At 36.4% G+C, this 18,058-nt stretch overlaps 1 long non-coding RNA gene across 5 annotated transcripts in view; it reads right to left on the bottom strand.

Annotated features, from left to right (window-relative positions):
* LOC123385626 overlaps nt 1-18,058 on the bottom strand; it is a 435,444-nt gene that overhangs the window by 158,348 nt on the left and 259,038 nt on the right. For all 5 annotated transcript variants that reach the window (XR_006598526.1, XR_006598527.1, XR_006598531.1 and 2 more), the window contains one exon: nt 14,054-14,210. This is a non-coding gene — a long non-coding RNA (uncharacterized LOC123385626). The remainder of the gene's footprint in view (nt 1-14,053; nt 14,211-18,058) is intronic.

Raw genomic sequence — 18,058 nt, forward strand, 5'->3', positions numbered from 1 at the left:
TACTAAAGGGATTCAAAGGCCGATTTAAGCAGGCAGAAGAAAGAATCAGTGAATGTGAAGATAGGAGAATTAAAATTATTGAATCTGAGGAACAGAAAGGACAAGATTTAAGAAAAGTGAACAGAGCCTAAGGGACGTGTAGGATACTATCAAGGAGACCAACACAAGCAGTGCTGTGAGAGTCCCAGAAAGAGATGAGAGAAAGAGTCAGAGAAATTATTTAAAGAAAGGATAACCAAAATTTTCCCAGGTTTGACAAAGACACAAATATAAATACCTTCCCCAAATTCAAGAGGTCCAACAAGTTTAATTTTCTTTTAAGCTATAATAAATGTCCTCAGAGAGTCAGAAGAAAATTGCATTAATAAAAAAGTAACAGCAAAAAAATACACAAAGAAAAGGGAGTCAGGTTCTCAACAGCAACACCAAAGCTAGATGATAGTAGAGCTGTGCTTTCAAAATTTTGAGAGAAAATTCTTTTTGCTCTACGATTCTATGCCAACCTTTCAATCAAGTGTGAAGGTAGACTAAAGATGCACTTAAACATACAGGGAATTCTTTGTCAGGACGTTGCTGAAAAATATACTTCAGTAAAATAGGTATACACACCAAGAAAGAGAAAAATCTCCCTCTTCAAAGCAAGAGCTTGATTGGCTCAGCTTGAGTCAGGAATGTTCTACTCCCATCACCCACGAAAAATGGGGGCAGGGTCATGCATGGCACAGAATTTAGCGCAGAATCCATCACATGGATTTTGGGACTGAGCATATAAAAGAAAAAGCAGTTCTTTGTGGTCTCATCAGTCATGGTCACGTCATTTTTAAGCAAAGAATCTGAATCCCAAAATGGTAATTACCTTGCTCAAGGTGATACAATTTGATAGAGGTGAAACCAGGCCTGGAACTCAGATTCTTTAATTTCTTAATTCAGTCTTCATTCACATTGCTAGTATTGGAACAAGAAACTCCGCCATGTTGGAATTTGCAGCTACCAGTGAACACTAGCCTCACCTGCTACTAGGTGAGATACTAAGGAACTAAAAGAGTACAAATTCAGATACAACTAACATTTGCAGGGCTCCATAGTTTGACTCTTTCACATACATGTCACCTATAAGCTGATTATACCTTGGGTGACATCCAGGACAGTATCAGGTATACACAAGAGATGATGTCATTAAAACTTCATGTTTACAGTGCTTACTTTACCATTAGAAGAATGTTAAAGGAAAAACCACCAAGGACCAGAACAGTTTCACTGAGCTCCAGAGAGTAAGTCAAAATCTGATCTAAGTTGTGAAGTGTGGGTAAGTTTAGGGTAGCGATAGAGGAGAGTGAGGGCATTTGAGGCAAGGAAATGTTCTTGAGCAACAGGACAAAGATGGGGATGAGTGTATTTTGGGGCTGGGGTGGGCGGAAATTTCGTGAATTATAATTGGATGAAGCAGAGAGATTCTGTTGTCAATTTCTGGCTTAAGAGGAACAATTTAAAGTTATAAAATGGGTTACACGCACACTTTAGAATTCTTGGTGTTTAGCTAAATCATACTGCATTCAAGTCAGGGTGATACATGGTTTTGCCAGCTCCTTGCGGTTTTTCTACAGTTTTGAACAGAAGAAAAGGTCAAAGTTTTCTAAAAGCTCCAAGATGTTATTGGAAACATACGGCAACATAAATGGCTGGAGCTACAAAGCATGTTGCCCTTTTCAACCTATTTATGGGTTAAAAATAGCAGAATCTGATTTTCAGACGAAGCAATAATCTTTACCATGAAAGTAAGGAGGAGTAAGCATATCCTTATATGCCAGCTGTGTAAATTATTTCTGTTAAGATAGACCTTCAGTCTTGGACAAGAGGGGAAAAAATCGATATTAATCCACTCATACTTGTAATGGAAGGATGTGGTCATATAAAGTAATACTGGCTAGTGCAGGACCACAGTCTGAATTTGAAGACAGATGCTATATGTTTGCTATGGAAACAATAGACCGTAACATTGTATTTGATATGGAAAAATCAATCACAGTGTTACCAGCTAGAAACTGCTCCGCTTCGAGGCAAGAATACAAAGGACTCCAAGCCGTTGTTAAACAGAAAAGGTTTCATGATTATTTAATCACCAGAGAGGCCAAACCAATTAAAATATCATCTGTCAATACTTTTTTTCTAGGATTTGATTTCAGGAATAATAAATGTTTTCTCAACATCATTGTCTTGACCTAAATGATGACATGGAGAAATAAAAACCATCAGGATCAGGTTCACATTTTCCAGCAGGAAGTGGTTTCAGATTTTATTTGGAAATAGAAAAGGCCGGTGTTCCTTAAGGCATTTTTCTGGAATCTATCAGGTAAAACTCAGGCTTTACAAAGGTCTGGCAGTGTGAATCTGAATCATCAAATAACAACCAGAATGCACACAGCCTTCAGGCTTCAGGGATCTGGTATGAATTCATCTCCGGCTGTGACCACACACATGTGGTGAAATGGTCCTCTACTGGCAGGATTCAGACATTTAATTCCCAGTTGCTCATGCAGAAGCAATTGCGTAGTTTCAGTGTGAATGGAAGATAGGTGGCTTAAGCAGGGAGAGGTGGGAGCTGGGAAGATACACTGAGGCAGGGAATATCTTCCTGAGGAGTCTAACCTTAAAATCTAAGGATAGGCTAAAGAGATCCTCCCAAGACTTTCAAGTAAGGAAATTATACAATCAAATCTATGTTTGAGAAAAATAGCCGTGGTGGCAATATGGATGATAAATTACAGTGGGAACGTTCTGGATACAGGAACCATGTTGGAGACTATAAAATTTTCTACAGATTTTGACTTTAAGTAAGAGCAGTAAGTAAGAGAGGAAAAGGCCAAGTTGAGGGTATGGAAAAGGATAGATTAGAATGTCAGAGAGGAAGGAATTGAAAATGATGTTGAAGTTTTTTTTTCTGTGGGAGCCTGGTTAGATATTGAGATCTTTAAGAGATTTGGGGGAGACACAATGCATTTCAAGGCTAATACACTTCAGGGCTAATTCATTCTCTCTGTCCCTCTCATTCTCTTGATTCCGATTTTCCTCTTAACTTGAACATGGCTGAGAAGACGTGTACTGTGCTCCACAAAACACTTCCAGCTCTGCAGAAAATAAGAGAATTGTCCAGGTCTAGAACTACTGCCTGATCCTCTCCTATACCAAAGATATATAAACCTTAAACCTTACATTTGAAATGAGAGTTCGCTCTAAATTCAATACTATTTGTCAGTCTCTTTCATATAATGTCTTCTCTTCAAACTTTTCACAAGACGCATTTCAAACATTTCCTACCATGGGATATAAGAAATTTCTGTGAGCACTTCAATGCTTTATCTTCTAAAACCTAATACACCTTATAAATAGAGTTTGCAAAAATTAATTGGGCCATCTTTAATCTCCCCAAATCCATCTAGAGTTGCACTAATACATATCACAGAGTAATTAATTACAGTGCATTGCCCATGCAGAGTTCCATGTCTTACACACAATAAGATGTAGATAGTCAATAAAAAGTATTGAAGGAAAAGTGAAATATTTTTATACAGTTGCATAATCTTAAGCAAGTTACTTCACACCTCTTGCCTAAACTTCCTTGTCTACAGACAGGTAACAATATCACCTATCTCAGTGGTAATTACAAGGTTACATGAGATAATACATATCAACTGTTTAACATAGCACATCATGTAGCAAATTCTTAATAAATAGTGAATTTTACTATCCCCCAAAATAATGCTTCCAATAGAAAGGCAATGTGAGACACACAGGTAATTTTAAATTTTCTAGTAGCTACATTGAAAAAAAATTCAATCATGTAAGACTATTTTAATAATATACTTCAGGGGCGCCTGGGTGGCTGAGTTGATTAGGCGTCCGACTTCAGCCAGGTCACGATCTCGCGGTCTGTGAGTTCGAGCTCCCCGTCGGGCTCTGGGCTGATGGCTCGGAGCCTGGAGCCTGCTTCCGATTCTGTGTCTCCCTCTCTCTCTGCCCCTCCCCCGTTCATGCTCTGTCTCTGTCTGTCCCAAAAATAAATAAACATTGAAAAAAAAATTAAAAAAAAAATACTTCACCCAATATATCAAATAAATTATAAAAACATATAATCAATATAAAAAGTGATTGAGATATTTTATATTCTATTTTTCATAATACATCTATAAAATCCAGTGTGCATTTCACACTTACAGTGTATCTCAATTCAGACTGAGCACATTTCTTTTTTTTTCTTTTTTTTAAATTTTTGTTAATGTTTATTTATTTCTGAGAGAGAGAAAGAGAGAGCATGAGCAGGGGAGGGGAGAGGAGGGGCAGAGAGAGGGAGACAGAGAATATGAAGCAGTCTCTAGTCTCTGAGCTGTCACACAGAGCCCGACGTGGGGCTCAAACTCACAAACCATGAGATCCTGACCTCAGCTGAAGTCAAGTGTTTAACTGACTGAGCCACCTAGGCACCCCTAGATTGAGCACATTTCAAGTCTTCAATTACTACAGGTGGTTAATGGCCATTGATTTAGATGCTCATTAACTATGGATGCGAGTGATATGTAAGTGGCTGAATAACATCTTTACAAATGGGTTCAAAACCTCAAAATAATGAGAAAAAGGGGGGAAAAACCTCTAGGGAATGGATCAGGATAGAGTACTGAAGATCTTACTATTTTATTATTAATTGGCCTTTAATAAATACTGTATTTCAAGTAAGCTAACAGTGAGATAAAACTATTTGAATTTAGAAAAAATGATCATCACCTCTTTTTAAAAAGTATGGGAAGTCTGCCCTTGCTTTAGATAAAAGCCTATTTTGAAACTGGTAAACTCACAGAGAATTCTACAGTAAGTGTGATTCTCACAGAGGCAAAAAGACCCACACAGTGTTTAAAACGTTCTTAAAATATTTTAAAGAATGTTTCCATTCTCACTGTGCTAAAAGCACAAAAGCTCTCCTGGGGCCCACCCTAGGCTTGCCAGCTCAATGTACCATATTTGGCAGTTAAAAAAAAAAAAAAAAAGAAGAAGAGAAAATCCCTCCACCTTCTCCTCTTACATGAGCTGATTTCACAAGATCTTTACATGCTTTATTTACTATTCATTTTCATCCTTGGGAAAGAAACTTGAAACATTTATTCACAAGGTATTATTCTTTTAAAATGTTTCCTAAGCCCAGGGCTTGGTAAATGGCAGAAAAAAGTGTCTGCAACAGTCAGCGTAAGTATTATCCCTGAAATTGCATTTTAAAATATTTTAATAATTAAGAGAGTTTTCTGCAAAACCAGGCAAAGAACTAAGAGAATAAAAAGGCTCAAAGATCCAGGGTAAGTAAGCCTGTCAGACTGTATGTGTGTGCATGTGCTTAATTCTTACGTGAAGCCCAACAACATTAATCATGTCTGTAAAATGGTAACCAAAACGACAGCTCTCGCTCCGCAGTCAGCTGTACAAGGAAGCATTTTCTAGCCATAACCCACCACTCTGAGCAAACAACTGACGGGCAGCAGTCCTTTTGTCAGATTCTGACAAGTGAATCAATAAAAAGACACAGCAAAAGTTCAATCAGAACAGACACCACTAATACGGCCGGCCTTGTGGGACCCACATAAGCGTGGAACTGCTTTTCCATGTTAATTTCTCTTCGCTACCCCTTGGGGTTATCACCTTCTCTGGCCCCTGTTAATTAAAAACTGCCTCCTTCTAAAGTTCCTTGGCAGGCATTTCCCTCATGTCAGCCTATTCTGCTGACTGCTAAAAGAAATGGGGGAAGGAGTGTTCCAAAGCACAGAACACCAGCGGGCCAAACCTCTGCTCTGGTCCTCCCACAAGAACGTATATAATCAAATCCTTTGACTGAACGGAATTTCTTATCATTGTTAACTAACAAAAAACACATATGAAAATTAACACACCACACACAAATTAAAAATAACACTGTATCAAACAGTGAACTAAGTAGCTGGATAGGCAAATTAATAATACATCAGGAGACAATCAGGTTATCATTGTTTGGATTAGCCTTGTTTTGAACTGGTTGATTTAAACATTTTAATTGTATACACATTTCTATTTGATTCCACTTAGCACTCGGTTCTTGCATTCTTTCTTTTCCTAGAAGAGTGAAAAATTTATCTCTACCTGTTTACTAATCTTCAATAATACCAGGATTGACCCTAACAACCGGGTTATTTTGTGTCTGTGCCAAAACCTCTAAGAAAAAAATGTTTAAATTTAAAAAATGGTAGCAAGGTCCTTTCAGCCATGTTAATGACAAACATAAATTAACTATGTGACTAGGCAGTCATATTATTCCAAATTGGTTTGATTAAACATGCTTTCATTAATTTTACACACACACAAAACATGGGCAATACATTCAAACAATACAGAAGCACAGACAGTAAAAAGCGAAAATCTATTGGTTCACCAAGACATGCCCAATCACATTCCCATCATTAACTATTAGTATAATTTAGATTTTCCCATGCATTTACAAACACACATACAAATATGTGATATCGTCTTGTTACTTATACAGTACAGTCATTATGTATACCTTTTCTCTACTTCCATTTTGACCTAATGATGTGTCCTGGAGCTGTTTCCATGTCAATTGATCTTTCTCTGTTAAGCTGCTAAACAGTATTTCACAATATGTATTCACTAAAATCCAAACCCATTCATGTAATGGATGTACAAGTTTCCTTTTATTTTTCATTTTAGAAAAAAACATATGTTAATAAAATATTTATACATGTCTTTTTAGGTAAAATGCCAGGTAATTTTTACAAAAGTAGAAGTGCTGGGCAAAAATGTTCATATTTTAAAATTTGATGAATACTGCAAATTGTTCTCCAGAAAGACTTCAGCCACTCCACTTCCACTAACAGTGTATAAGGTCATCAGTTTCACTATACCTTCACTGACACTGGATATTACCATTTGTTTTCATATTCTACTGGTTGTGATTTATAGGACTTTACTTAGGATCTATACTCTCACTTTTAAAAAGAATATACATATATATATATATACACACACACACACACAAACATATATACACACACACATATATATATACACACACATATATATACACACACATATATATACACACACATATATATACACACACATATATATATACATATATATATATATACACACACACACACACACACACACACACACACATATGTATATATATTATTGTTAAATAATCTCTAAACCCAACAAGGGCTCAAACTCACAACCCTGACAGCAAGACTCACATGTGGTACCAACTGAGCCAGGCAGGTGCCCAGGATCTGTGCATTTATTTATTTATTTATTTATTTATTTATTTATTCAGAGCACGAGCAGGGAAGAGGGGCAAGAGAAAGGAAAAACCAGAATCTTTTTTTTAAGCTTATTTATTTATTTTTTGAGAGAGAGCAAGCATGAATGAGAGAGGGGCACAGAGAGAGAGGGAGAGAGAGAGAGAATCCAAGCAGCCTCTGCACGCACTCTAAGCACAGAGCCCAGTGTAATGCTTGAACCCACAAACCACCAGATTGTGACCTGAACTGAAACTAAGACTCAGATGCCCAATTCACTGAGCCACCCAGGCAACCCAGAAAAAGCAATTAGCCAGGCTCAACACTCAGCACAGAGTCCAGTTCAGGGCTCATCCCACTACCCTGGGATCATGACCTGAGCCAAAATCAAGAGTCAGACTGAGCCACTCAGTCACCCCATGGATCTGTGCTTTTAAACTCAGTTATACCATATGATCTCTGCCAGACACATAAGCTTTTGTTATCAAAACCTATAATAAATTGCATCCACCATCTGAACAGCACAAAAATATAACAAGCCATCACTTTTCTCTCTTGCTTCCAGTCTTCTTTGTAATCAACCACTGTTCTAGAATTTTTATCCAATATTGTTATTGCATTTTTTATTACTTATCAATATTTTAAAAACAGAGTCCTATGTTTTCTGTTTATTAATTTACCATTCTTTGATTTCTATTACCTGAATAATAGTAACAACAATACTAATATTTAAAATTACTATTAAGATTTTGTTGCAGTATTTTTGAATTTTTTATGCAGAAAGACATCATGACTGGTAAGCTCACTGAATCTCTGGATGCCCAAATGAGACTTTATTTTAATCTCACAATTAAATATACATCAGACCACATATAGAGTTAAGATACCTTTCGGGGGGTGGACATAAGGTGGCACACTAGGAAGCTTCAGGCTCTCATCCTCTCCTAGGAACATCAAATAAATAGTTCCAGACTAACTAAAATAGCTTTGTAGGAGGTCCGAAAAAAATAGTTAAAAATCTGCAGCAACCAAGCAAACAACCAATGAAGAAAAAGCCACACTCAAAATGGTAGGAAATTTCATGGTGTTTTTGCTTGCCCTTACTACTCTCCCTCCCTTCGGTGGCATGACAAAGTCAGGGGGAAATTGCCCAATTCCAAGCTCCTTCCCTTGGGATGGAAGGAAAAAAGCAGAACTTGTGTGCAACATTGTGGCCTTTCTGTGAGATCCAAGAAGGACTAGCTTCTAAACTGCTGGACTAAGAGCTCAGAGAGGAATGGCAGCATAGGACGGATGCCAGGTTGAAAGCCATGGGAGGCTGTGGCAGGCACCATGGCACATGAAACTGCAGGGAGGCTGAAGACCTGCAGATGCCTGGGGCAAGAAATTATGAGCAGAGAAATGCACTAGAACATTTAAGTCCCCAAGAAGATGGAATGAGACTCCTGGGGAAATTAAAACATTGAAAAGCAGACATTTGTTTGGAATATTTCGAAGAATATACACACACAGGCCCAAAGAAGATGCAGGCTCAGAAAAGGTCTGAGAAGACCTTAAGTCTTCATGCTGGGCTGATTAGTGAGGCTTTTCCCCTGCACATAGCCAGTTTGCATACGCTCAAAAAGGTAGCTGTGGTTTCCAAGGTTTACTTTTCAACAAAAGATTGCAAGGCATACAAACAAGGAAATATGGCCAATCCAAAGGAACAAAATTAATCTCTGAAAACAAAACTAAACAAACATAGACCTCTGACTAGACAAAAATTTAAAACAAATGTCTTAAGTATATTAATTAAACTAAAAGAGAATACAAGCAATAATTTATACAAAATCAGAATGATTTACGAACGAAAGGAAAATATTAAGAAAAAGTTATGTGTGTATGTGTGTATAAGAATTACAAAATTTCTGGAGCCGAAAAATACAACTGAAGTGAAAAAATTCACTAGAGAGGTTCAGTAGTAGATTTAATCAGACTGAAGAATGAGTGAACATGAAGATGAGTCACTGGAAACGACTGAGTATGAGAAGCAAAAAAACCCCGACAAATTATAAAGAAAAATGGACAGCATGCAAGGGACTTTTGGGACACTAAAAAGTAGGCCAAGATAGCATAATAGGAGTCCCAGAAGGAGAAATGAGGGACAAAAGGGCAGAGAGCTTACTGGAAGAAATAATGGCTGAAAATGTCACAAATTTGGTGGGGGAGAGGGGTGCAGAGAATGGATATACAAATACAAGAAACTCAGTGAATTTCAAGTAGGATAAATTCAAAGTAACCTACAGAGACACATAATCAAACTGTTGAAAGTCGAGGACAAAGAGAGAATCTTGAAAGCTGCAAGAGAAAGTCAATACAATAGAGTAACTTGAAGCCATATGAAAATATAAATTTCTCTAATAAAAGTAAATACATAAACAAACATAGTATTAGCATTTTAGCTCATAACTCTATTTGTAATTTTCTATAGGATTTAAAAGGTAAATGTTTAAAGTAACTATAAATCAATGTTAATAGACACACAATATGTAAAGATGTAATTTGTGATATTAATAATATAAAAAGGGGCTGAGGTGTAAAGGAGCTTTGGCATGAGATTGATATTAAATTTGTATCAGGTTAAAACAGATGATTATAACTCTAAGATATTGTATGTGATACTCACAGTCAACACAAATAAAATATCTAGAGAATACACAAAAGGAAATGAGAAGGGACTTAAAGAGTATCATCACAAAAAATCAGCTAAACACAAAGAAAGGCAGTAAGGGAGAAAATGAAGGACAAAAAAGCTGTAAGAAACACAAAAAACCATTTTCCAAACGCCAATAGTATATCCTTCCTTTTCAGTAATTACATTAAATGTAAATGTAATTTTCATTTAATCAAAAGACACATATTGGCTGAATAAATTAAAAAAACAACAACAGAATTCAACTATATACTGTGTATAAGAGACTCACTTTAGATCTAAGGACATGCATAACTTGACAGTAAAAGGACAGGAACGTTATGCCTTGCAAATAGTAACTAAAACAGAGCCTAGGCTAGTTATCCTAAAGACAGACAAAATAGACTTTAAGTCAAAAACTGTTACAAAACACAGAGAGGGACATTCCCTAATGATAAAAGGATCAATTCACCAAGATGTTACAAGTATAAACACAAATGCTGTAAATGTATAAAGCAAATACTGACAGAACTGAACAAAGAAATAAAAAGATCTAGAGTAAGAGTGGAATTTTCACTAGCCCACTTTCAACAATGCATAGAACACCAGACAGAAGATCAATATGGAAATAAAGGACTTAACATTATAAACCAATTAAACCTAACAGACATATACAGAACATTATACCCATCAGCATCAGAATACACATTTTTTTCTCGAGTGGATATGGAACATTCTCCACGACAGACCATATGTTAGGTCACAAGTCTCAATAAATAGAAAGGGTTCAAATCATAAAATGTATCTTTTCATAATAAAATTAAACTAGAAATCAATAGAAGGAAAACTACAAGATCCCCAACTATATGAAAATTATATGACACATTCTTAAACAACCAAAGGGTCAAAGAAGAAATCTCAAGGAAAACTACAAAATATTTTGGGACAAATGAAAATAAAACACAACATACTAAAATCTGTGTGATGCTATGAAAGTGCTAAGAGGGAAATTTACATCTCTAAATATTCACATTAAAAAAGAAGAAAGATGTCCAGTCAACAACCCAATTTTACAACTTAAAAATGTAGAGGAGGAAGAAAATAATCTAAACCCAAACCTCAAAAAGCAAAAACTAAACCCAAAGCTACCAGAAAGAGGCAAACAACACAGATTAGACTAGAAATAAACAATACCTTCTTGAACCTATTCTAGGATATGTGCCATTATTTTCTCTATATGGTATTTTATAAAAAGTATCTGATAATCATGTTGGTTTCTGTTTCTTTGAAAGTAAACTTAATTTCCCTTTCTTGTTTTCTGAAAGCATTTAGGATTTTTTATTTATTGATGGAGTTCTAAAAAGTTCCAGGATATGTTTGATTTTTTTTTGTTATTGTACAAATTTTGCTAAACCACCCAGGGAGCCCTTTTAAGAGAAAGCTCCTAAGTTTTCTTTCTGTTTTGTTTTTTATCTTTGAAAATGTTTCCTTTATTTTTACATTGGATTATGCTTCAAGGTGCTGTTTATCCTTTTAAAACTACTGTTACAAGGAACCTGGCACTCACGGTTTCCATCATTTTGTCTTCTGGCTGGGTGTCTGGGGAGAATTCCTGGACTTCATCTTCTGCATTACTAATAGAGTCTTCAATAATATCAATTATTTTATTCAGCCCTTCTGTTGAATTATATTTGCATTCCTATGTTTGTTTTCCAACAAATACACTCATTGATTTTTTTCTATTTTGCAAATTCCTGCTCTTGTTTTTAAATGGCATATTCTCTTGAATCTTTTTGAGTGTACTTCTTAGAATGTTCAGTTTTTCTTTCTTGAATTTTGTCTGTTTGCTCTGCACTAATTTGATCTCCTTGTTTATCTTGGTGTTTTGATTCCATGTTGTTGATTTTCCTCAAATATCTGGGACATATTTTTATATATGTGGAAGATGTTTGAGGCTAATTTGTATAATACCTGGTGTGGATTTTCGCTGCAAATGTTTAAAGTTTTATTTCCCCAGTATGCCTCTGCTATGATCAGGACAGTATTCTGGTCTGGTCTGGTCTGCAAATGCTTTCAACGTGGTTTGACTTACTGATTGCTAACATTCACTGTAAAGTCAAGGGGCCTGTAACAAGCAGACAATTTTTCTCCCCTACATTCCCCACGCCCTGCCCTCGCCCAGCTGCCAAAATAAGGAGAAATTTCCTCTGACATTGAGGAAATTGAGTCTATTTTGCTTTTCAAAGGAAGTGCTTGGTTTTTGCTTGCTTGTTTTTTCCTACTTCAAGTCTTCATTGACAGTCTGGAGTTACCTCAAACTGTAGCTACTTCTCTTGTAAAATTGAACGCCAACACCAGGCATTCTTCCCAGCTAGGAAAGTCACACCCTAAAGTGTGTGGCTCTCAAATTTCATCCTGAAGTCAAATATTTGATGTAGGACTGCAGATATGGGCTGGGCATGGTTTTCCTCAATACCTTAAGACATTTAAATAATTATTCTGACAAGTGTCCTAGAGAAGCTTTTGCTCCCTGCATTTATTCTTTTACCTTGATCTTCCCCCAATCTCTCCTGTAGTTTTCTTTTGAGGATACTTTCAGCTGTAATTTTCTTATCATTCTGATCTCATTTGTTTAATGAGTCTGGTCCACTGACAGCCCTGCCTGGAAAATAAATTCCAGGGCTGAAGAGAATTTATTCCTTTTTTATTTGTCACTTGCAGGAATTTAGAAGTAATAATGGAGATAAATGCATAGGCTAGGTTCAAGATCCTGACAAACTGGCTTTTAAGGAAGATGCTATGAATCGGGAGAGAAAAACTAATGGATGCAAAAATCATGTATAGCTCCAAACATACATGTGTCTGGCCAAATGCCTTACAAACTTTACTGAATAGCAGAGTACTTTATTTGCTGTGGGTGTGTGATCATGATCTGGATAAAATATCTAGAATAATTGCTCTCTTGCCCAATAAAAAAATATTTCAAAAAAATTTCTCTAATTAAACTACAGTTCTTTGATGAGATACAGATTGAAAGAGAAGAGCTTAGTTCAAATTAACACCTTATCAGCACTGGCACTAAAAATGTGGAAGACTTAAAATATATTATTGCAATTCAGATAGGAAGGAAAGCAACTTTATTTTGATACAATGTAGCTTGCATGTGAACCCCGATTTCTGGTCTGTGGAGGGAAGGCAGTAGTGTGTTTGCATGTCTGAATGTGGACGGACTATGAATCTCACCTGTTAAAAGCAATCCGCTCACTTCAGATTTATTAAGTCATTTCACGCTTGTGGTAAATATCCAGCCTATCAAGATTTCTACTCATTCTGCTCCCTCTCTTCCAGGACATATCTTTGTGCAAGAAGAATTCATGTATTCATTCATAGAGCCACTCAACTAGTATCAATTGAAACCTGTTATATGCTAGGCACTAGAGCTATAAACATGAAGGAGACCTGGTACATCCTTGCCCTCACAGTCTTACACTCTAGTTGAGACACATACACACACGCATAATATGCACATGAATCTATAACTTTAGATTATAATAAGCAATCTGGAAACAATAAAGCAGGATAAAGGGATGGCATGGATGGTAGAGGAGGCTATTTTAGGAAAAATGATGTGGGTAGCATCTTTAAGAAGAGAACCTTGGAGCTTTGAAGAAAAATCTGAACGAAGATTGGAGATGTGAGTGAAAAGAACAAAGCTGTGAAGATCTGAACAAAGAGCGTTTTCAGCAGAAAGAACAGCCTGCCAAGGTCTGAGTAGGAATAACCTTCTCATGTTTGAAGAAGAGTAAGAAAACTACAGGGCTAGAGTAGACTCAGGAGAGTAGTAGCAAATGGGGCTAGAGAACTTACCAGGAGCTAAATCATACAGAGCTGAAAGTAACATGAGCAGTGAAGGACAGCTTCAGGTTTCAAGCTGTCCTGACTTTTCTGTGTTCCAGGGATGCAGTTTATGCCAAGGCTCTTAGCTCCTCTCCCTCTGGAACAATGTCACACAGATCACACATGGTAACAGGCTCCCAACACCCCTTCTCACCTGCACTGCTGATCATCTGAAACTCAAACACGTCTGCCGTATCTTCACAGACTCTGTTCTGGGAAGACTTTACTTCAGCTCTTGGTGACCAGCTAGGGATTTCTTCCTCTTCCCTGATGACCATAAATAGTTTTTTCTTATCTCCTCTCTGCTGGAGCTGGAACAAAGAAGATTTACTGGTCATCTTGGACCCTCTTGTTCTGAAGGCCATTTGCCCTCCTTTGAAGACTCCCTTAGTGTCGTTGGGAGCCATACAATTTTGGGTCCTCAGATGGTTACAGTCAGGAAGCAGACCTTGATCCCTTTCTGCCTGAGAAGCTCAAAACCCCTTTTCCTCAAATCATCCCCTGCCCGACTGCCTGTGAGGATATCAACTCCAAGGAAAGGTAGAGTTGAGATCTCTCAAAGATCCTAAGCTCTGTCTGATCCTGATGGCTCGCCTAACTTTTCCTCTTAGCATCTCATTCCAGAAAGGAAAAGAACACAAAGTGCTCTCATGTCATGTCCTGCTTCTTTAATACTGTATATTTAATTTTCATAAGCTCTGTGTTCTTAGTATAGGAGACTTTGGTTCTTGACATCAAAGATGATTTTGATATTTTATTTTTGGAATGTAGAAAGTTCCAAATTCCTGATTCTTATGGCTGAGAAGTATGAATTTCAAGACTTCTTTTTGTTTGTTTGTATGTTTTACCTCCCATACTAAAAGAGGGAATAAGAAAAGAGTCCCCTGAAATTCAAAGCTGGGATAGAGAAATGACTGGCTTTTGTTTTCAACTGTGCCTGTTATTGTTTTGAGGACACTGTGTAGAGAAAGCTGTCACTGATCCATGAATGATGGGGGAGAAACACGTAATCTAAACATTAGTCAGGCACATGTCTAAACTTCCTAGTGGGTGTTTTTCTCTCAGTGGATAGAAAGATAAGACAGAAAGAACCAGTCAGATAATAGCAGAAACAGCAAAAGGAAGGAGGGGGATAAAACTCCAATTTTTTAGCATTTTACCAACAAAGATCCTAGTGGATAATTGTCACTATCTTTGTGTCTTAGTTGAAAACTGAGGTTCAAAGATGTGTAAACAACTTGCTCAAAGTCACACAGGAAATAAATGAGAAGGTTATGATCAAAGCCCTTTGTCTTTCTCTGTGTGCTGTATCACAGTATGCATCAAATTAAACCATTTTTGTTGCGTACTTGGGACAGTATTGGAAACAGGTGGTAGCTTAATGTAAATATTTCAGGTTCTAAGGGGATTTCTTAAAATAATATAAGTACTGTTTTTATTTATAAAATTTATCAGTTGGAAGATATCTGTGAAAAATCGTAATATTTGCCTACTGGTAACAGCCAAAATCGGATAGCTCATCTTCACATACACAAACCTTTCTCATCGAATTTCGTATGCTTAAGTATACTGACTTCTCACTCTTACTGAATCAGAGAGCTCTCATGCAGCCTTGTCCTTAGCCCTAGATCTGATATCCAAGTGTTCCTTTACAGGATATCACTGAGGACTTGGCAGGTCTCAGCAGCCAAGCACAACGGTGCTGGGAATCACTGTCTTCCCCAGAATGTGTACAGTGCCTCAAGAAGCAAAGAAATTAGGAAGGGCGGGTCCTTTCAGGCAGAGTTTACGTTGACCAAACACAAAATCCAAATCCAAAGGGCATGAGAAATCTGGAAATAGGAATTAGGGTTAAGCTAGGAAATGGGCAGAAACTTGATTCAAAGCCAGCTTCATTATTCCCAAGGATGGGCTCTGACTAAGCTAACTACAGGTTCTGATTTCATTTTTTTCCTGTTACCCCAGTACGATTATTAAGGGTGCCCCTTTTGCTCTCAGTATGTTCTGGTTTAGGGAAGTCTCAGTTGCATCCGGTTTATCAGAAAATTATATGGTCACCGTACCCCTGTTGAGGGCCAGAAGCCGTGTTGAAGCATCTGCAACTATTCTAATTGATCTGGTTACAGGTTAAATAGGCAAACTCAATGAGATGATTTAAGGTGCATGACCATGTTGGACTCCCAGATAATATTATAACTGACTAGTTGGATAGAAGTAAAAACAGGCAAACAATAAGACAATTATTTGAATCCATTATATAGAAGTTAGGTTATTCCCTACTCAGCTGTCACTCCGTTTCTCTCATGGATTCAATTATTTGTATGCATAGCTGTCTCTACTACTAAATTAAATGGTTCTTGAGGTCAGTGCTGCTGCCTTACTCATCTTTGTCTCTCTTAATTCCTAGCATGAAAGTTTAAACATTGCAGGTATTCAATAACAATTACAAAAATGTATCATAATGATGATAAAATAGCTAGGGCTTGTCTTATCCCTTTATATTCATACAGAAAAATAATGAGCAACTATAACTACTGTTTGAGAGATGCTATTATTGACTTTATTTTACAGATTAGGAAATTGAGACTCAGAGACATTATGTGATTTTGCTCACAACAACCCAGATATTTACTAACAGGTCTATGATCCCCGAATATTCTGTTGGAGACTTAAACTTTTACCTAGTGCACTGCCAATAAACATCGAGATATTCATGATCTGACTTTTTCTTTCTGTTTTGGAAAATATTATGATTAATTTCATACATTCTCAACTTACTAGCTCAACAGTATCTATACCATCTCTATCCATGAAATTTCTGCCAGGCTCTCATCATTAAAGCACTGTGTCTTCAAAAGCATTGTAGAATAAACACAACAATAAATCATTCATTCATGATTGTGTGCTACGTTACAAGGTAAAAAAGAACATTAGTTGATTTAAATATTTCACAGCAATATATGAGCCATGTAGTACTCTCCCTAGGTATTTCTACGAATATCAGTCTCTTGAAGTTGATACAGATACAACACTCACTTCTTATGGACTCTTTGATATCTGTGGGTTATTAAATCCTTATTACTGGATGATACACTTACTGAATCAATCATTTAACAAGAACAACAAAAACACAGTTTGGCTCATGAATAAAATAACACAGCGAAGGTGTACTTTTATAAAGAATTACACCAGCTATTTGATTCGAAAACATATGTGTATGCAGTGGATTTAAAAGAACAGTTATAACCACCACTGAATGTAGATTTTATTGAATCAGTATAATCTTATCCTAATTTTTGGTCATGAAATAATAAATGAATGAATAAATACATAAAAAAATAATATATAAATAAATCTTCAGTTGGCTAGGCTGTGGAAGTTTGAAAAATACATTGCTGTAACTACTGTCTCTTTGAAAATTATATCACACAATAAACAACCCTATTTCATAACAAAACCTTAGAGGCCTTGTGTTGTACGTAAACCTATGTAAGTATCTGGATGTCTAGTATGAATCACTCAATGACCCTTGTTGATTAACAGCATCTTTTTTTACACATATATTCAATTAGATTTAAATAACATTGGATCAGTCAGCCAATTCATTGTATTTTCACAAGTGTACGGTCAATTTAGTAAAATTAAGTAATCAGTCAATGTCAAAAAATTCAGAGACTAGCTTATCTGGTAAATATTTTTCAAACTCTACCCAATTTCTGGGTCCCTCACAGACACAGTCACAACTCAGTCTGATTATTAATTTAGTTGGAAAAATTCTCCGGAAATCTACCTTTCTAGCAAACTCATTTTCAAGTACATCTTGGATGCAATTTTATTTAACATTTCTAGACCAGCTGGCATTAAAATTTAACATCACAATTTTATTAAAGAAATCATACCACAAATTTCTCTTTGTTTTAAATATGGATTTCTACTCCCTTAAATATTTAATGACGATCTAAAAAAATCAAAGATTAAAAGGAAACACTTTCAAAAACAAAATATCACAGAGATCAAGTCAAACCTTTGATGTTCTACTTTACATGTCTCTCCAAGAAGAGTAAATTATGTTTGACATGAAGAAATATAGAAAAGACTATTTTCACCAAAAAAAAAAAACCCTTTACCTATAGGAAAGTAAAGCATGTTTATTATCCTT

Source organism: Felis catus, chromosome A1, assembly GCF_018350175.1.
Source record: "Felis catus isolate Fca126 chromosome A1, F.catus_Fca126_mat1.0, whole genome shotgun sequence".
In the NCBI taxonomy this organism is placed as follows: domain Eukaryota; kingdom Metazoa; phylum Chordata; class Mammalia; order Carnivora; family Felidae; genus Felis; species Felis catus.